Source organism: Dasypus novemcinctus, chromosome 7, assembly GCF_030445035.2.
Source record: "Dasypus novemcinctus isolate mDasNov1 chromosome 7, mDasNov1.1.hap2, whole genome shotgun sequence".
NCBI classification, from domain to species: domain Eukaryota; kingdom Metazoa; phylum Chordata; class Mammalia; order Cingulata; family Dasypodidae; genus Dasypus; species Dasypus novemcinctus.
The window spans coordinates 114,684,248-114,705,418 of record NC_080679.1 but is presented as its reverse complement, the minus strand read 5'-3'; the positions used below and the strand labels follow the sequence as shown (position 1 = coordinate 114,705,418).

The following is a 21,171-nucleotide window of genomic DNA, read 5'->3' as shown; positions in this document are numbered from 1 at the left end:
AACCAAATTTGACATTTGTTTATGATAATGCCATCCCTTTTTCATTATTCCTTAGTCAAATACAGTAAAATTGGAAAGTGAAAACTAAGGTGACAATATACCAAATGATTATATTTCAAAATAGTTTTTGGAAAGTGTTAAAATCTCAGTTGTATATCTCTTGATGCTTAGATCTTATGCTCAATTCTTTCACCTTATATTATACTATTTGTTGGCAACAAAACTGTCAAAGAAAGATGGAAGTGTTCTATTGTCCTTTTAGGGTTGTTTACTTGCTTTGGGATATTCACTTGTACCAAATAAACATAAAATACTTTAAAAACAGATGACATGGAGAGAATTTTGGCACTGCTTTTTCAGGTGTGATTAAAAATAGTCATTCTGCCCTTTATAGGCATTTGTTTATATAGGCAATATGGGTTTCTTTGAAAATCTTAAATGACATTATAGGCTTTTGTTTCTTTGTACTTTTAAGATCTAGTGTGTGATTATTGTTCAGAATTAGGCTTTTCTTTAATTCCATTCACTTGCAATCCTGAAAGAAAACTCAAGAAATCTTAGTTCTTGGAGGTCAAGAATTCCTGGTTGTGATCTTGGATAAACCCTTTTTTTCTTACCTATAACATGAAGATGATAATCTCTCTCTTAGAACACTGACCACATACTAGATTCTCATTAGATTTACTTCTCTTTCTTCGCTCTCCCATCTGTTTTTGCTCTTTTATTAGACTTCAGTGAATCATTCAGGCCCATATAACTAATGTATGTCAGAATTAGTTGTAACTCAGTGTTCAGTCTCTTGCTCGGACAAGACAATAAAATTCCTGACAGCAATAGTTTAAGTTTATAAATTACTGTGGAATATTCCATTCCCCTTAAACATTTCGGTAAATTGTTTTGTTTTCATTTTAGGCCACCAAAAGTTATGATATATTTGATTCAAGACAGTCCATTTCCGTCCAGAAATCTACAGTGGTGACAAGGACATGGGACCCCCTCTGCCAGATTCCAGATGGTTCAATACTATTGACATCCTGGCCGACAACTGTGAAAAGGAACCTTGGATTATTTTATTTGATTTTTGTGGGACACCACAATCCCAAATTCATAGAACACATCAGGTAATACTCTCCTCTCACTTCAGAAAATCACATCCCTTTTTCTTTAAAATTTTACTGTAAAAAGCAAGAAACAGAGTGTTTTAGTGTGCCAAAAGGGTTGCTATTGCAAACTACCAGAAATGTGTTGGTTTTTATAAAGGGCATTTATTTCGGGTAAGAGCTTACGGTTCCAAGGCCACGAAAAGTCCATTTCGAGGCACTGTAGGAAGTGCTTTCTTACCAAAGTCAGCTGGCATGTGTTGAAACAAGATGGTGAGCAGTCTCTGCCTTTGTCCCACACATACACTTCCTCCCTCAGGCTCATCTGCTCCGCTTTCTTCCCAATTTCAGGTACAAGCTGGCATAGAGCATGTCTCTTTCCAGACCGCCTATGCCTGTCAGGGGCCAGGCATCTAGCAGGACTGGTCTCTTCTTGCTACTGCAAGGACCCATCCTCTTGACTTCATGCTTAAGTAGTCCTCTCTCTCACATTGCAGAATCAGAAATACACTGTTTTCCTTTTTCTTTCTCTCTTTGTCTATGTGAGTTCATTTATATCATGCCCAGGAAGGGGATGGGTACTCAACCTGAGTCATACCTCATTGACATAGCCCAATAAAAACCCATACAGCAAAATAAATAAATAAATATCTTAAAAATTTTAAAACCCTATAGCAAACTTAACAAAGTATCTAATCAAAGGCCCCTCACCTGTATTTAAAGCCATCAACATGTTATCACACCCAGAGGAAAAGATTAGTTTACAAAGACAATATTTCTTTTTTAGGGAGTCATAAAATAATTTCATACTGCCACACAGCATTTTAAATAAACCCCCAACTTTGATGTTTTCAGAATGAACCAATTAACTATGGAAAATAATAAAGGGAGACATGTTTTTTAACCAATTTGGACCACCTCAAAATTTTAGAACTTGTTTCTTTTTGGCTTTTTCTTTTTCAGATTCCTGAAATTATTTAGATAAGTACTATCTAAATTTAAAAAAACATTATTTGAGGAAAATAATTTTTGGATTTTTTTTTTTCTAATTTATTTCTCTCCTCTTCCCCCTCCCACCCCCACCCCATTGTCTGCTCTTTGTGTCCATTCGCTGTGTGTTCTTCTGTGTCTGCTTGCATTCTTGTCAACGGTACTGGGAATCTATGTCTCTTTTTGTTGCGTCATCTTGCTGTGTCAACTCTGTGTGTGTGTGTGGTGCCACTCTGGGCAGGCTGCGCTTTTTTCGCGTGGGGTGGCTCTCCTTGAGGGGGCACACTCCTTACGCGGGGAACACCCCTGTGTGGCACGGCACTCCTTGTGTGCATCAGCACTGCACGTGGACCAGCTCACTACATGGGCCAGGAGGCCCTGGATTTGAACCCTGAACTTCCTATGTGGTAGGTGGATACTTTATCAGTTGAGCCAAATCTGCTTCCCATGGATTTTTCAAGTTGATATAAAAAAGACAAGTTTTACTTTACCCTGCCCTTCTCCCCATGATATTATTATGAAACTTTTCAGAGATACAGAAAACTTGAAAGAATTTTCGGTGAACATCATTATAGCCACCCCTTGAATGTAACTTTTTACCCTACTTGCTTTATCTTGTAACTGTCTATACAGCCATCTTTTTTTTTTTTAAATACTTATTTCAAAATAAGTTGTTGCCATCAAGTTCTACTGTTTTGGACACATTTCTTCTAAGAGTACGACTATCTTTAGACTCTATCTCTAATTCATTCCTGTTTGATAGCTAATATAAAGTCTCCCATAGTTTTCTTTTCTTTTTTTAAAAATTTTTTTGTTTATCTTTTGTTTTTAAAGATACATGGATCACACAACCATATTTTTCTTAAACTTACTAATGAAATAAAATTTATCAGCATCTTATATATTTGATCTCCTATGAATTTCATATCCTAAATCCTCTAGTTAATACATGTTGATAGGCATCAACTCATATAAAACCAGGACACTTGCAATACTTTATTTGTATTGCTGAATATAATTGTTAACTCAGATTCACAAGTGTATGTTTTTTAAAAAGCAGTTTTATTGAGATATATTCACGTACCGTACAGTCCATTCAAAGAGTACAGTCCAAGGCTTTTCATATAATTAGAGTTGTGCATTCATCATGACAATCAATTTTAGAACATTTTCAAGACTCCAAAAACAAAAACTTCATACCCCTTAGAGTCACCTCTCAATCCCTCTATCCTTCTCCAGCCATACATAACTGCTAATCTAATTCCGCCTCTATAAATGTATTTACATTAACATTTTATATAAATGGGATCAAACAATTTGTAGTACTTTGTGTCTGGTTTCTTTGACTTAGCGTAATTTTTTTTATTAATTAGTGAAATTTATTTTAATCAGAGAAGTTGTAGGTTTACAGAAAAGACTTATAAAAATACAACATTCCCATATACCCCCTATTGTTAACAATGTGCATTATTGTGGTACTTTTGTTACAATTGATGAAAGAATGTTAAAATACTAATTATAGTCCATAGTTTACAATAGGTATATATTTCACAGTATCTCCCTGGTTATGAACCTCTTGTAATGGTGTCATCTATTTGTTATAATTCATGAAAGTACATTATTAGATTTGTACTATTAACCATAGTCCATTTTCCACAACAGAGTTCACTGTATTATATAGTCCCATGTTTTGTCGTCTGACTTTCCTTCCTTTATTTTTAATAAAATTTTATTGTATATCATTCATACATGAACATACATAACAATAAGTGAATAGTAAAAGTTGTCAGCTTACAAAATAAATGTATGTATCCCCATACAGAGCCCCATACGTTACCCCACCACCACCACCTTGCATTGTTGTGAAACATTTGTTATAAACTGTGAAATATCATCATCAAAATATTATCATTCATCCATGTTGTCACATGCATCCTGACTTCATTTCTTCTTAAAGGTGAATAGTATTCCACTATATGTATATACCACATTTTGTTTCGCCATTCAGCATTTGATGTGGACAGTTGGACTGGTTGCTGTAAACATCTGTGTGCAAATGTCAGTACACGACCTTGCTTTCAGTTCTTCTGAATATATTCTTAGTAACAGGATTGCTAGATCATATACCAGTTCTATATTCAGCTTCCTGAGGTACTGCCAAACTGTCTTCCACAGAAGCTACACCATTCTGTGTTCCCACCAACAGCGAAGTAGTTCCTGTTTCTCCACATCCTCTCCAGAACTTGTAGTTTTCTGTTTTTTCCAATGATGGTTATTTTATAAGATGTGAAATGGTATTTCCTTGTAGTTGTTGATCTGCATTTCCCTAATAGCTAATGGTGTTTAACATTTTTTCATATGCTTTTTGGCCTTTTGTATTTCCTCTTTTGAAGAAATGTCTATTCAAGTCTTTTGCCCATTTTTTAATTGGATTGCTTGTCTTTTTGTCATTGAATTTTTTTCTCTCTTTATGTAATATGAATATCAAACCCTTGATGGATATGTGGTTTCCAAATATTTTTTCCCATTCAGTAGACTGCCTCTTTACTTTCTTGACAAAGTCTTCTTTTTTTAAAAACAAGTCAATTTTATTGATATATATTAGTAAAGCATACAGTTCATCCAAAGTGTACAGTCCATGGTATTTGGTATAATCACATGGTTGTGTGTTCATCATTTCAATCATTATTAGAGCATTTTCATTATTTCAGTAATAATAATAAAAAGACAAGCAAACAAGAAAATTCCTTATTTCTCTATCTCTATATGCTTCCCCCACTGTACATAGCTGCTGTTTCTGGCTATTTGATCCAAAGTTGCATAATCAGTGGCTTTTAGTATAATCACAATGTTGTGCATTCATCTCAAAAATTTTACATTTTCATTACTCCAAAAAAGAAAGACTCCACACCCCTTAGCATTCCTTCCTCAGATCTACATAACCACTAATCTAATTTCATCTTTATAAATTGATTTATATTTACATTTCATATAAATGATATCATACAAAATATGTAGTACTCTGTGTCTCATCTCCTTCACTTAATAAAATGCTTTTTTTTGGTCTGATATTAACATTTGGTAATATTAACATATTTGTTCAGCTTCAAAGAAAAACAGTCTTATATATGCAATTCTACCCATATTCATATTTCACATATATTTAGTTCATAATAGGGCAATCATACAGTATTTGTCCTTTTCTTTTTTTTTAAAGATTTATTTATTTAATTTCCCCCCCTCCCCCAGTTGTCTGTTCTCTGTGTCTATTTGCTGCGTCTTGTTTCTTTGTCCACTTCTGTTGTCATCAGCGGCACGGGAAGTGTGGGCGGTGCCATTCCTGGGCAGGCTGCACTTTCTTTCATGCTGGGCGGCTCTCCTTAGGGGTGCACTCCTTGCGCGTGGGGCTCCCCTACGCGGGGGACACCCGTGCGTGGTAGGGCACTCCTTGCGCGCATCAGCACTGTGCATGGGCCAACTCCACACGGTTCAGGGAGGCCCGGAGTTTGAACCACAGACCTCCCATGTGATAGACGGACGCCCTAACCACTGGGCCAAGTCCGTTTCCCCTTTTCTTTCTTGTTTCATCCATGTTGTCATATGCTTCACAAGTTTATTTCCTCTTATCGCTGTGTAATATTCCATTGTGTGTATACTCCAAAATTTGTTTATCCATTCATCAGTTGGTGGACACCTTGACTTTTGACTGTCATGAAAAATGCTGCTGTAAACATCAGTGTGCAGATATCTATTCATGTTACTGCTCTCAGTTCTTCTGGGTATGTACCTAGCAATGGTATTGCCAGATCCCACGGCAAGTCTATATACAACTTCCTTAGAAACTGCCAAACAGTCCTCCACAGTGGCTGTACCATTCTACATCCCACCAGCAGTGAATAAGTGTCCCTATCTCTACTTACTCTCCAACAGTTACAGTTTTCTGACCTTTTAATAGCGGCCAGTCTAATAGGTGTGAAATGATATCTCATTGTAGTCTTTGCATTTCCCTAATCGCTAGTGATGCTGAACATTTTTTTTTAAAGGTTTATTTTTATTTTTATTTATTTAATTCCCCTCCCCTCCCCCAGTTGTCTGTTTTCTGTGTCTGTTCACTGCGTCTTGTTTCTTTGTCGGCTTCTGTTGTCATCAGGGGCACGGGAAGTGTGGGCGGCGGCATTCCTCGGCAGGCTGCACTCTCTTTCGCGCTGGGCGGCTCTCCCTACGGGGTGCACTCCTTGCGCATGAGGCTCCCCCACGCGGGGGACACCCCTGCGTGGCGTGGCACTCCTTGCGCGCATCAGCACTGCGCATGGGCCAGCTCCACACGGGTCTAGGAGGCCCGGGGTTTGAACCGCGGACCCCCCACGCAGTAGACGGACGCCCCAACCACTGGGCCAAAGTCCGTTTCCCTGAACATTTCTTCATGTGTTTCTTCACCATTTGTATTTCTTCTTTGGACCATTGTCTTTTCAAGCCTTTTGCCCATTTTTTAATCTGATACTTTTTTATTGTTGAGTTGTATGATCTCCTTGTATATCATGGATTTTAAACCCTTATCAGATATGTGCTTGCCAAATATTTTCTCCCATTGAGTCGGCTGCCTTTTCTTTTAGCAAAGTCCTTTGAGGTGCAAAAGTGTTGAATTTTGAGGAGGTCCCATTTATCTATTTTTTCTTTTGTTCCTCATGCATAAGGTTTAAGAAACTACCCCACCTACCACAAGATCTTGAAGACGTTTTCCTACATTTTCGTGTATGAGTTTTATGGTTTTTGTTTTTATGCTTAAGTCCTTGATCCATTATGAATTGCTTTTTATGTAAGGTATGAGAATAGGAGTCTTCTTTCTTTTGGATATAGCTATCCAGTTCTCCCAGCACCATTTGTTGAATAAACTGTTCTGGCCCAGCTGGGTGGGCTTAAAAGCCTTGTCAAAAATCACTTGACTGTAGTTGTGAGGATCAATTTTTGCGTTCTTGATTTAGTTCCATTCATCAATCTGTCTGTCCTTACGTCAGTACCATGCTGTTTTTTTACCACCGTAGCTAAGTATTCTGCTTTAAAGCCAGGAAGTAAGAGGCCTCCAGTTTTGTTTTTTTTTTGTTGTTGTTTTGTTTTTTTTAAGATATTTTTGGCTATTTGCAGTCCCTTAACTTCCAAATAAATTTTATTATTGTCTTTCTGATTTCTGCAAAAAAAGGCTATTGGGATTTTTACTGGGATGCGTTGAATCTGTAAATCAGTTTGGGTAGAATTGACATCTTAATAATATTTAGTCTTCCAATCCATGAACATGAATGTCCTTCCATTTATTTAAGTCTTCTTTGGTTTCTTTTACCAGTGTTTTGTAGTTTTTTGAATACAGGTCCTTTTTGTCCTTGGTAAAGATTATTCCTAAATATTTGATTGTTTTAGTCACTATTATAAATGGAATTTTTTTCTGATTTCCTCCTCAGGTCACAAATCAATAGTGTATAGAAACATTATTGATTTTTGTGTATTAACCTTGTATCCCACTTTGCAGAACTCCTCTATTAATTCTAGTAGCTTTGTTGTGGATTTTTCCGGATTTTCTACGAAAAGGATCATGTCATCAGTGAGTATTGAAAGTTTTACTTCTTCCTTCCCTATTTGGGTGCCTTTTATTTCTTTGTCTAGCCTAATTTCTCTAGCTAGAACTTCTAGCGCAATATTGAATAATAATAGTGACAGTGGGCATCCTTGTCTTGTTCCTTATCTCAGTGGGAAAGCTTTCAGTCTTTCACCATTGAGTACAATGCTAGCTGTAGGTTTTTCATATATGCACTTTACCATATGGAGAAAACTTCCTTCTATTCCTATGTTTTAGAGTGTTTTTATCAAGAAAGGGTTCTGTATTTTTATCAAATGCCTTTTCTACATCAGTTGCGGATCATGCAATTTTTGTTCTTCAATTTATCATTGTGGTTTATTACACTAATTTATTTTCTTGTGTTGAACCACCCTTGCATACCTGGGATAAAACCCACTTCATCATGGTGTATAATCCTTTTAATATGCTTTTGGATTCTGTTTGCAAGCATTTTGTTGAGTTTTTGCATCTATATTCTTTAGAGAGTTTGGTCTGCAATTTTCTTTCATCATAGTATCTTTATCTGGTTTTGGTATTAGGGTGATGTTGGCATTATAGAATGAGTTTGATCACATTATTTCCTGTTCAATTTTTTGGAAGCACTTGGGCAAGACTAGTATTAGTTCATCTTTGAATGATTCTTAGAATTCACCAGTGATGCCCTCTCATCTGTTCCTGGGCTTTTCATCTTTGGTAGGTTTTTGGTGACTGTTTGAATCTCTTTACTTGTGATTGGTTTGTGGAGGTCTATTTCTTCTAAAGTTAGCATAGGTGGTTCATGTGTTTCCAGGAATTTGTCCATCTTGTCTACAATTTTTATGTTTTTTCATGCAGTTGTTCATAGTATCTTCTTTTTTTTCCAGTAGATCAGTGGTAATTTCCCCCTCTAGTTTCTGATTTTATTTATTTGTTCTTCAAATAAAGTCTTTTGAAGAACATGTATTTAGTTTTGAGGAAGTCCCATATATCTATTTTTCTTGCATTGTCCGTGCTTTGGGTTTAAGAAAGTACCACCTATCACAGAATCTTGAAGATGTTTTCCTACATTTTCTTCTAGAAGTTTTATAGTTGTACCTTTTATATGTAGGTCATTGACTCACTTTGAGTTAATTTTTATATGAATTAGGGGACCTCTTTCTTTATTTTGGATATGGATATCCAGTTCTAGTACCATTTGTTGAATAGACTGTTCTGGCCCAGCAGGGTGGGCTTGACTGTCTTGTCAAAAATCACTTGACCATAGATATGAGGGTCTGTTTCTGAATTCTCAGTTCTGTTGCATTGATCAGTCATTCTCTCTTTATACCAGTACCATGCTGGTATAAGTCAGTCAAAGGGATGCTGATACCAAGTACCAGAAATCTGTTGACTTTTATAAAAGTGTTTAGTTAGGGTAAAAGCTTATAGTTACAAGGCCCTAAAGAGTCCAACTCAGAGCTGATTTCTCAACAAAGTCTTTTGCCAAATGTTGAAGCAAGATGGCAGACAATCACTGCCTCATCTCTCCTTCCTTCCCCTTAAAGGCTCTGTGGGCCCAATCTTCCAATCTCGGCTGTAGGCTGGCAGAGGGCTCCTTTCTTTCCCAGTCTTATCAGCTGCTCAGTTGCTCTGTTCTCTTCAGCTTCAAACTGTTGGAATGGCTCATCTCTCTTTCCAGGGCTTCAGATGTTTGAGCCTTCACCTTTCTGTCACATGGCAGAACAGAGTTCTATTTTCTTTTTTGTGTGTCTTCTTGAGTATCTGTTTATATCAGTGCACCAAGGGGTCAAGGACTCAACCCTGAGTCATGCCCTGCTGACGTGGTTGATTCAAAGCCCTAATCTTAATAGATAATTTAATGCAGACATGTCAGCTGAATCTAATACATTCAAAGGGTATCATACCCAGAGGAACAGACCAATTTACAAACACAGTCTCTCTTTTGGGGATTCATAAATAATCTCAAACTGTGCTGTTTTGTTTGTTTTTGGTTTAGTTTAGGTTTTTGGGGTTTTTTGAGGTATGGGGCTGGGGATTGAGCCGGGGACCTTGTATGTGGGAAGGCAGCACTCAATCACTGATCCACATTGGCTCCCCTGAGTTGTTTTTTGTTTGTTTGCTTGTTGTTTGTTTCTTTGCTTTTTTTAGGAGGCACAGGGATCAAACCTGTGACTTCCCATGTGGGAAGCAGGTGCTCAATCAGTTGAGCCACATCCACTCCCCGATACCTTGCTATTTTGACCACTTAACTTTATAATACACTTCAAGTTCAGGAAGCAAGAGTCTTCCAACTTCATTTTTCATTTTTGGGATGTTTCTGACTGTTTAGGGCACCTTACCCTTCCAAATAAATTAGTTAATTGGCTTTTCCATTTCTGCAAAAAAGGCTTTTGGAATTTTCATTGGAATTACTTGAATCTATAAATCCATTTTGGTAGAATTGATATCTTAATGATATTTATTCTGTGAACACAAGAATTTCCTTTGGTTAATTTAGGTCTTCTTTGGTTTCTTTAGTTTAGTTTTCTGAATACAGATCCTTTATTTTATGTCCTTACTTAAGTCAATTCCTAAATATTTTACTCTTTTATTAGTTGCGGCGGCTTGCTCAGTCGGTAGAGGTGGGGTCTGGCTGTGGACGAGGGGTCGGTCCAGCTTAGGACGAGGGGTCGGTCCCACTTGGGACGAGGGGTCGGTCCCGCTTGGGACGAGCGGTCGGTCCGGCAGCAGACGAGGGGTCGGTCTCACAGGGGTTGCGCGGTTCGGCTGACGGGGTCGCCCGGCGAAGCCGGCGGCGAAGGGGTCGCCCGGAGAAGCAGGCGACGAACTGAGGACAAGGGAGGCCAGGCCCTTGTCGGGGGCTCTCAGGACTGGAGGGCGCACGGCAGAAGAACTACCGAGGAGACAAGGTAAACAGGCAAGTCCACTTTATTGAGGGAGAGGGAACAGTTTTATAGGGGCTGGGGAAGGCTGATTGGTCGAAGCCACGCCCTGTTCTGATTGGTTGCTGGCGAAAGGTCAGTGGGCAGTACTGGACGGGGGAGGGGTGGTGGTTAGGGATTGGCTGTCGCTGTTGCTGGGGGAAGGGGCAGGGTTTAGGGATTGGTGGCTGCTGTTGCTGGGGTGGAGGGCAGACTTGAGTTTCCCGCCCACGCCTGGCTGTTGCTGCTGGGGGGGGGGGAGGGAAAAGGGCAGACTGGATTTTTCCGCCCACGCCTGGCTGTTGCTGCTGTCGGAGGAGGGGAAAAGGGCAGACTGGAATTTTCCACCCTGCGCCTGCGCAGGGAGAAAGAAGAAGAAGGGTGCCGTCCCACAGGCATCGTGTGGCGCCATCTGGGAGGAGGAGGGGCGGCCGCGGAAGCATGGCTGCCGAGAAGGGGAGACCCGAGGGCACTCTGCGCCCATGCCGAGCTCCCTTCAGGGGTGGCGGTGAGTCCGACCAGCCACCCTATTATGGTGGCAGCGGCTTGGCCTGCCGCGGCTGCTCCCCCGCCAGGCCAGCAAACCACACTTCAGCCCGAGGGGTGACCGCAATTAGTCACTATTATAAATGGAATTTATTTTCTGACTTCCTCCTCAGATTGTTCATCAGCAGGGTATGCTACTGATTTTTTTTTTTTTAAGATTTTTTTATTTATTTCTCTCCACTTCCTCCCCGTTGTCTGCTCTCTGTGTCCATTCGCTGTGTGTTCTTCTGTGTCCGCTTGCATTATCAGGTGCACTGGGAAACTGCATCTCTTTTTTGTTGTTGTTATTGCATTGTCTTGCTGCATCAGCTCTCCATGTATGCTGCGCCTCCCCTGGGTGGGCTGCACTTTTTTCACGCGGGGCGGCTCTCCTTGCAGGGCGCACTCTTTACGTGTGGGGCACAGTACTCCTTGTGCACGGCAGCACTGCACGTGGGCCAGCTTACCACATGCGTCAGGAGTCCCTGGGGATCGAACCCCATACCCTCCATACATAGGCGGATGCTCTGTCAGTTGAGCCATGTCTGCTTCCCTGTGCTGCTGATGTTTATGATTAATATTGTATCCCTCAACTTTGCTAAACTCATGTATTAGTTCTGGTAACATTGTTGTGGATTTTGGGGGATTTTCCAGGTATAGTATCATGTCATCAGCGAATAGCAGATGTTTTGCTTTTTCCTTTCTTATTCAAATACTTGTTTCTTTTTCTTGCCTAATTGGCCTAGCTAGAACTTCTAGCACAATATTGAATAATAGTGGTGACAGTGGGCATCTTTTTCTTGTTCCCAATCTCAGCAGGAAGACTTTCAGTCTTTTCACCATTGGGTACAGTGCTAACTATGGGTTTTTCATATCGGCACTTTACCATATTGAGAAAGCTTCCTTCTCATCATTTGGAATGTTTTTATCAAGAAAGGATGCTGCATTTTGTCACATGCCTTTTCTGGGTCCGTTGAGAGGATCACATGATTTTTTTTCTTCTTCAATTTATTTATTTAGTTTATTACACTAATTTACTTTCTTGCATTGAACCATCCTTGCTAATTCCTGGGATAAAACCCACGTGATCTTGGTGTGTAATTCTTTTAATGTGCTTTTGGATTCGGTTTGCAAGTCTTTTATTTGAGGGGTTTTGCCACTGTATTCATTAGAGAAATTGGTCTGTATTTTCTTTCTTAATATCTTTACCTGGTTTTGGTATTAGGGTGATGTTAAGAATGGGTTTGGTCGCATTCCTTCCTGTTCAGTTTTTTGGAAGAGCTTAAGCAACACTGGTGTTAAGTCGTCTTTGAATGATTGGTAGAATACATCTGTGAAGACATCTGGACCTGAGTGTTTCATCTTTGGGAGTTTGTGATGACGATTTACTTTACTTCTGATTGGTTTGTTGAGGTCTGTTTCTTCTAGGATCATTGTAGGTTGTTCATTTATTTCTAGGAATTTGTCTGTTTTTCTCTACGTTGTTTATTTTTTGGCATTCAGTTGTTCATGATATCCTCTTATGATCTCTCTTATTCCTGTGGGGTCAGTGGTAATATCCCCTCCCCCATTTCTGATTTTATTTATTTGTATCTTCTCTGTTTTTCTTTGTCGGTCTAGCTAAGAGTTTTTTGATTTTGCCAATCTTCTCAAAGAACCAACTTTAGGTTTTATTGATTCTATTGGGTTTTTTCCCCCTCAATTTCATTTATTTGTGCGCTAATCTTTATTATTTATTTTCTTTGGCTTGTTTTTGGATTAGTTTCCTATTCTTTTTCTAGTTCAAGTGTTTTGTATAATTTCAATTTCTCTGTATTTATTGAGAACTGCCTTGTGACCCAACATAAGGTCTATCCTGGAGAAGGATCCATGAGCACTTGAAAAGGATGTACACCTGCTCTTCTGGGGTATAATGCTCTGTAAATGTCTGTTAGGTCTAACTCATTTATCATATTAGTCAAGCTCTCTGTTTGCCTATTGATCTTCTCTCCAAATGTGCTGTATTGATGTCTTCAGCTATTATTGTAAAGACATCTATTTCTCTCTTCATTTTTGCCTGTGTGTGCCTCATTTATTATATAGATGGTCCATATTTTTTTATCCATTCTATCAGTCTATGTCTGTTGGATTTCCATTTCCCTAATCATTAGTGATTTTGAACATTTCTTCATGTGATTTTTTTTTGCCATTTGTATTTCTTCTTTGGACAATGCCTGTTCAAGTCTTTTGCCCATTTTTTTATTTGGTCGTTTGTCTTTTTATTGTTGAGTTGTAACATCTATTTATAGATAGTAAACCCTTATCAGATATGTTGATTTCCAAATATTTTCTCCCATTGAGTAGGCTGCCTTTTCACCCTTTTGACAAAGCCCTGCAAGGTGCAAAAGGGTTTAATTTTGAGGAAGTCCCATTTATATTTTTTCTTTTGTTGCACTTATTTGAATATAAGGTCCAAGAAATCACCAGCTACTACAAGATCTTAAAGATGTTTCCTACATTTTCTTCTAGTTTTTTTTGTTTTATTATCTTTTTTAAAAGATACATAGATCACACAAAATGTTACGTTAAAAAATATGAGATTGCCATATACCCCATATACCCCACAGCCCCCACTACTCCCACATTGACAACTTCTTTCATTAGTGTGGTATGGTCATTGCATTTAATGAATACATTTTGGAGCACTGTTTCCCAGTATGGATTATAGTTTATGTTGTAGTTCAATAATTATATATAGTAGAGTACCAGTAAGTCCAACCTAATCCATATTTTATTCCTCTATCCTGAGGACCCTGGGATGGCAATGCCCAGTCCACCTCTAAATTGAAAGGGGACTTAGATCCCACATGGCTTATGGATGGTATTCTCCTGCTTGCAGTTGTAGACTCTCTCGCTTACTTGGTGTGATAGTTGACCATCCTCACCTCCTTGTTGGCTAGCCTGGGTAAGTCCAACAAACTGGAGAGTAGGTGTTGCAACTCTGCTGAGGCTCAGGGCCCAGCTGGCACATGGACTGTCCAGAGATTCAAGTTTCCTAAGCATATACCAACCACAGTGCCAACCACACCAACCACAGGTTCAGTAAAAGTGACAGAAGAGGCATGTGTAGAGAAGTCACATCTGAGTCCAACTCCATCATCCTCAGCACAGATTCCAAAGTAGGGCCCACTGCCAAGGCACTGAACTGTAGAGCCCTTTGCCATGAACGTAGGACCTCAATGTCTCTGTAGCCCTCAGGAGCACCACTACCTGGAGTAGTATCTACTTTGGCTGTCTCTGAGATCCTGCTGAGATGTGCATAAGCATGAGCCCTCTGATGACCTCCCGACTCATTTTGAAGTCTCTTAGCCATATAAACTCATTTGCCTTTACCATTTCCCCCTTTTATTCAAGGACTTTTTTTAGTTGCATCACCAGCTGGTGCTCGATAGTAATCCCTTGGCACCGGGGAGGCTCATCCCCAGGAGTCATGTTCCACACTGGGGGGAAGGTAATGCATTTATATACTGAGTTTGGCTTAGTGGGTGGCCACATTTGAGCAACATGGAGGCTCTCAGGAGGTAACTCTTAGGCACTCTGCAGGTTAAGCCTAGTTGAAATTTCAAGCTCACAGGTTCATAAGCATAGTCTTCAGTATCAGGCCCATTATTAGACCATCCTTCTTCACTGGTCTTTGCCCTTGCACTTGGGGATTGTTGCTGTTCCATTGGGGAATGCGACAGAGCTCCCCAGGGTGGGAACTCTGCCCTCCTTCTGTTGTGCAAAGCTCTACCCTCTATGTCAGTACCCAACAAACATCTGAAACATATCTATATACCCTGTATGCATGCTCAAGCAAACTCCCTCCCATGTATCCCCTATCTGATACTCCACACTAGTGCTCCTCCCCTGCTGTAGTTGCACCCATCTGTGACCCAAAACTTCTTAAAAAATGAAGCCTAATATATGGCCAGATTCAATTAGTAGGAAAAAGAAATAGTAATGATGGGTTTAAAGATTAGAAATAAAATATAATTTAGATAAACCGAAGTGAAAACTAAATTGGGGTATTAAAAAAATGAAAAATATCTGTGACCTAAAAGTTTTTTCAAGACATAGTACAAAAAAAAAGAAGAAATGGAAGAGATTCTTTTAGTAGTTTTATGGTCCTGGCTTTTATATTTAGGTCTTTGATCCATTTTGAGTTGATTTTTGTATAGGGAGTGAGATAAGGGGCCCTCTTTCATTCTTTTAGTTACAGATATCCAGTTGTCCCAGCACCATTTGTTGCAGAGACTGTTTTGTCCTGTTAGCATTATCTTGGTAGGTTTGTCAAAAAACCAGTTGACAGTATAAGTGAGGGTTTATTTCTGGATTCTCAAGTCTATTCCACTGATCAAATGTGTCTATCTTTATTCCAGTACCATGATGTTTTGACCACTGTAGTTTTGTAATATGTTTCAAGGTCAGGCAGTGAAATTCCTCCAACATTGCTCTTCTTTTTTAGAATGCTTTTGGCTATTTGGGTATACTTTCTTTTTCAAATGTATTTGGTAATTGCCTTTCCTAATTATGTAAAGTAAGCTGTTTGGATTTTGATTGGAATTGCATTGAATCTATGAATCATTTTGGGTTATGATTGACATCTTCACAGTATGTATTCTTCCAATCCATGAACTTGGAATGTCTTTCCATTTGTTTAGGTCTTTTAAAATTTCTTTTATCATTGTTTTGTAGTTTTCTGCATATAGGTCCTATACTTCTTTGGTTAAATTTATTCCTAAGTATTTGAGTCTTTTTATTGCTATTGAAAATGGAGTTTTCCCCCTGATTTCCTCCTCAGATTGTTCAGTACTAGTGAACAAAAACATTACTGGTTTTTGCATGTCAATCTTGTATCCTATCACTTTGCTGAACTCATTTTTTAGCTCTAGTAGCTTTGTGGTGGATACTTCAGGATTTTCTAAGTAAAGGATCATGTATGTCATCTGCAATCAGTGAGCATTTTACCTCCTCTTTTTCTGTTTGAACCCCTTTAATTTTTTTTCTTGTTTAATTACCCTAGATAGAACTTCTAGTACAATATTGAATAACAGTGGTAACAGTGAGCATCCTTGTCTTGTTCCCAATCTTAGAGAGAAAGCTTTCAACCTTCCCTGTTGAGTAGAATGTTGGCTGTGGGTTTTGTATATATGCCTTTTATCATATTGAGTAATTTCCCTTCTATTCCTACCTTGCGAAGTGTTTTTATCAAAAAAAGGATGCTGGTTTTTGTCGAATATCTTTTTTGCACCTCTTGAGATTATCTCGTGTCTTTTCCTTCAGTTTGTTAATGTGCTGTATTACGTTGATTGATCTTTTGACGTTGAATCAGCCTTGCATACCAGGAATAAATTCTACTTGGTCATGATGTTTAACTCCTTTGATAAGCTGTTGGATTCGATCTACAAATATTTTGTTGAGAATTTTTGCATCTATGTTCATTAGAGAGGTCTTTAGTTTTCTTTTAGTATCTTTATCTGGCTTCGGTATTAGGGTGATGTTGGCTTCATGAAATGGGTTGGGTAATTTTCCCTCCTTTTCAATTTTTTGCGAGAGTTTAAATAGTATTGATGTTAATTTTTTTCAAAATGCTTGTTAGAATTCACCTGTGAAGCCATTTGGTCTTGGACTTTACTTTGCTGGGAGATTTTTGATGACAGAGTCCATTTCTTTAAATGTGATTGGATTTTTAAGTTCTTGTTTTTCTTTTAGCATCATTGTAGGTTGGTTGTGCATTTCTAGGAATTTTTCCATTTCATCTAGGTTGTCTCGTTTGTTGGCATACAGTTTCTCATAATATCCTTGTATGATTCTTTTTATTCCTGTGAGATCAGTTTTAACTTCCCCCCTTTCATTTCTGATTGTATTTGTTTACATCTCTCTTTTTTCTTTGTTGGTCTAGCTAGGGGTTTCTCAATTTTATTGATCTTCTCAGAGAACCGGCTTTTGGTTTTGTTGATTTTCTCTATTGTTTTTTTGTTCTCAGTTTCATTTATTTCTGCTCTAATCTTTATTATTTTCTTCTGCTTGCTTTGGGATTGGTTTACTGTTCTTTTTCTAGTTTCTTTAGTTCTTCAATTAAATATTTGAGTTTAGCTCGCTCTACTTTTTTAGTATAGTCATTTAGGGATGTAAATTTCCCTCTGAAGACTGTCTTCTCTGTATCCCATTAATTTTTTTTTAAGATTTATTTATTTATTTATTTCTCTCCCCTTCCCCCACCCCCAGTTGTCTGCTCTCTGTGTCCATTCGTTGTGTGTTCTTCTGTGACTGCTTACATCCTTATCAGCAGCACCAGGAATCTGTGTTTCTTTTTGTTGTGTCATCTTATGTCAGCTCTCCATGTGTGTGGTACCATTCTTGGGCAGACTGCACTTTTCTTTCCCTCTGGGCGGCTCTCCTTACGGGGCGCACTCCTTGCGCGTGGGGCTTTCTTAACGTGGGGGACATCCCTTTGTGGCATGGCACTCCTTGTGCGCATCAGCACTGCGCATGGGCCAGCTCCACACGGGTCAATGAGGCTCGGGGTTTGACCCGCAGACCTCCCATGTGTTAGGCAGACATCCTATCCATTGGGCCAAGACCGCTTCCCCCATTAATTTTGATAAGTTGTGTTATCATTTTCATTTGTCTCAGTATATTTACTGATTTCACTTGTAATTTCTTCCTTGATCCACTGATTATTTAGAAGTGTGTTGTTCAGCCTCCACACATTTGCAAATTTACTTTTTTCCTGTCTGTTACTGGTTTTCAGTTTCACTTCATTATGATCTAAGAAGGTGCTTTGTATAATTTCATTCTTTTTATATTTATTGAGAGCTGCATTGTGCCCTAACATGTGGTCTGTCCTGGAGATAGATCCATAGGCCCTTGAGAAGAATGTATAACCTGTTGAGTTTGGATGTGGTGTTCTGTATATGTCTGTTAGGTCTCATTTATCATATCATTCAAGGTCTCTGTTCCTTGTTGATCTTCCGTCTGGTTGTTCTACCTAATGATGTGAGTGGGGTGTTGAAATCTCCAACTATTATTGTAGAGATGTCTGTTTCTCTCTTCAGTTTTCCCAGAGTTGATGTCTTATATTTTTGGGGCACCTGATTAGGTGCATAGGTATTTATGACTATTACATCTTCCTGGTGGATTGTCCTTTTATTAATACATAATGGTCATCTGTATTTCTTATAACTTTTTTGCATTTGAAATCTATTTTGTCTGATAGTATAGCAACCCCTGCTCTTTTCTGGTTACTATTCGCATGGAGCATCTTTTTCCAACTTTTAACTTTTGGCCAATTTTTCCTGGATCTAAGGTGAGTTTCTTATGAGCAGCATATGGATGGCTAATGTTTTTTTATCCATTCTGTCTCCCTGTATCTTTTGATTCAGCCGTTTAATCCATTCACATTCAGGGATATTACTGTAAATGCACTATTTATGTCCTCTATTTTATTCTTTGTTTTTCATATGTCATATCATATTTTTGTCTCTTTATTCTTTTGGTTTTCCTTTTTGCTATTTTCTTCTGTACTCTCCTCCAAGCCTGTCTTCTCCTGTCTTTTTCTTTCATGTTCTAAGGCTTCCTTTACTATTTCCTGCAAAGGTGGATTCTTTTTTGCAATCTCTCTTAGTTTCTGTTTATTTGTGAATATTTTATACTCACTTCATATTTGAAGGACAGTTTTGCTGGATTAAGAATTATTGACTGGTAATTTTTCTCTTTCAGTATCCTAAATGTATCATAGCACTGTCTTCTCACCTTCATGGTTTCTGTTGAAAAATTTGTACTAGTCTTACCGGGTGTCCCTTATATGTGATGGTTTGCTTCTCCCTTGCTGCTGTGATAATTTCCCTTTATCTTTGACATTTGACATTTTGAGTAGTATGTGTCTTGGAGTGGGTCTATTCAGATTTATTCTGATTGGAGTACAGTGCACTTCTTGAACATGTAAATTCATTTCTTTTGTGAGAGTTGGGAAGTTTTCAGCTACTATTTCCTCAAATACTCTTTCTTGAACTTCCATGACAAGTTTGTTGTTATGTTCATGTTGTCATTCTATCCTCCTGGTTGCTCAAAACTGGGCACCGAACCCAGTAATTGGTTGTAGGCTCGCTTCCTAGGGCCTTGGGGAGGGAGGCTATAGAGGCCAGAAAAAGCCTCTCCTACTTATTTTTAATTTTCTCGCATGCACTTCTTTGTTCTGCCAGCAGGTGGCACTCTTTGGCAGTGCTCGGTTCAATGCCTAGTAGGAGTGTATTTGTTGCAGCACAGACTGGATCAATGTGATTGAGCTTCCTGCCTGGAGGCTAAGAGCCTTGTAATTGAGACTTTCTCTGAGACAATTCTCCAGCCTTCTCTGCCAGCCCCCTCCTTTTCCTGAGTTGGAAATATTTCCACTCTCCTCTGAATCCTCAGCAATCAGACTCTGTTAGGAAAGAAGGAGATTGGGAGGGTCATATATATTTAGCCCTTGTCAGCTCCCTAGGCAGACAACGGCAGGGCCCCACCTGGCCTGGAAGGGCTCCTGGGACACAGCAGACCAATATTGTGGGTCAGAAGCTGAGTCAGCCCTAGGCTGTGCCCCTCTCTCTCCCCTGTCCTGGGGTGGTAGACCCCTGGATCCTCCTCTGTCTGTAGCCGCCTGAGAATTCTAAAGTGTCTTTAGCGTGGGGGCAGGTGCGGGCAGCGGCAGCAGCTGGTTTCAACTCACAGTTCTGTCCTCGGGATTTCCCTCCTTTGTCCCTCTCTCCTCTGAGTGGTGTCCTGCCTTCTCCTGGTATCGAGAACCCTGAGAAGATCCTTTTCTAGGCTGTTTCAGCCTGTCTCTTAGCTATTTTTCTGGAGGATAAGAGAGGCCCATGTCTTTCTAGTCTACCATATTCCTGGAAGTCTCCAGTCTGTCTTTTGATTGAGATTTCAATCCATGTACATTCTGTTATTACTATAAAGGCATACTTACTTCATCCATTTTGTCCTTTGGCTCTCTGTTGTCCTATCTTACTGTTGTCTGTCTTTTTATCCTTTAAGTTACCCTTACTAGTAAACTTTATTTCTACACTCTTCTGCAATTCTCTCACCCTTGTTTTTTCATTACAGGCTTCAACAATCCTTAATATCTCTTGTAAATTTGATATTTGTTAACATCCTCTCTGTTTTGTCTGTGAAGACTTTAAACTCACCCTCATTTTTGAAGGACAGTTTTGCCAGATGAAGAATTTTTGACTGGCACTTTTTCAGTATCTTAAATACATCATACCATTTTCTTCTCACCTCCATAGTTTCTGATGGGAGACCAGCATTAATCATATTGTGGTTCTCTTTTATGTGATAAATTGATTTTTCTCTTGATGCTTTCAGGAAGTGTGAGTCCTCCAACTTCATTCTTTTCAAGATGTTTTTGGCTGTTCAGTCCCATTATATTTCTAAATAAATTTGATTTTTAAATTTGGCTTTTCCATTTCTACAAAGAAGGCTGTTGGAATTTTGATTGGGATTGTGTTGACTCCACAAGTGTGTTTTGCATTGAACCTTTCGGCTTACTTTGTATTAATTATTCCCTTTCAGAGTTAGAATATAATTAAAGAAATTTGGAATCTTAGGACTCCAAATGTATTAGTCAGCCAAAGAGGTACTGATGCAAAGAACCAGAAATCTATTGGCCTTTATAAAGTTTATTTGGGGTTAACTCTTACAGTTATAAGGCACTAGAGTTAAGGTTACTTCCTTATCAAAGTTTCTTGCCTTGTGTTGAAGCAAGATGGCTGGTGACGTCTATGAGGGTTCAGCCTTGCTCTTTCCTCTTAAGGCTCAGTGGAGTCCAGCTTCTTCCATTCTCAGCTGTAGCCTGGTGTAGGGCTCATCTCTCTTCCTAGGGCTCGCTTCTTTCCAGGCTCATCTGCTCTGGTCTATTCACAAGGTCAGCTGTAAACTATCAGGTGAATGGCTCCTCTCTCTTCCTGGGGCTTCTGCCATGTCTATGGGGCTCTCTCTCTTTCTCTGCTTATCTAGTTCTTTGTTCTTGATTGAGTCA

General features: G+C 39.1%; 1 protein-coding gene across 14 annotated transcripts in view; it reads left to right on the top strand.

The window, feature by feature from the left end:
* The first annotated feature begins 984 nt into the window (after nt 1–984).
* Nucleotides 985–21,171, top strand: part of R3HDM1 (R3H domain containing 1) — a 139,114-nt gene continuing 118,927 nt past the window's right edge. For 13 of the 14 annotated variants that reach the window (XM_058301079.2, XM_058301071.2, XM_058301057.2 and 10 more), the window contains exon 1: nt 985–1,121. The gene's annotated coding sequence lies outside the window, so the exon portion shown is untranslated. Of the gene's footprint in view, nt 1,122–7,664; nt 7,684–21,171 lie in introns of those variants that run through there. The other variant, XM_071216473.1, reaches the window with a different exon arrangement.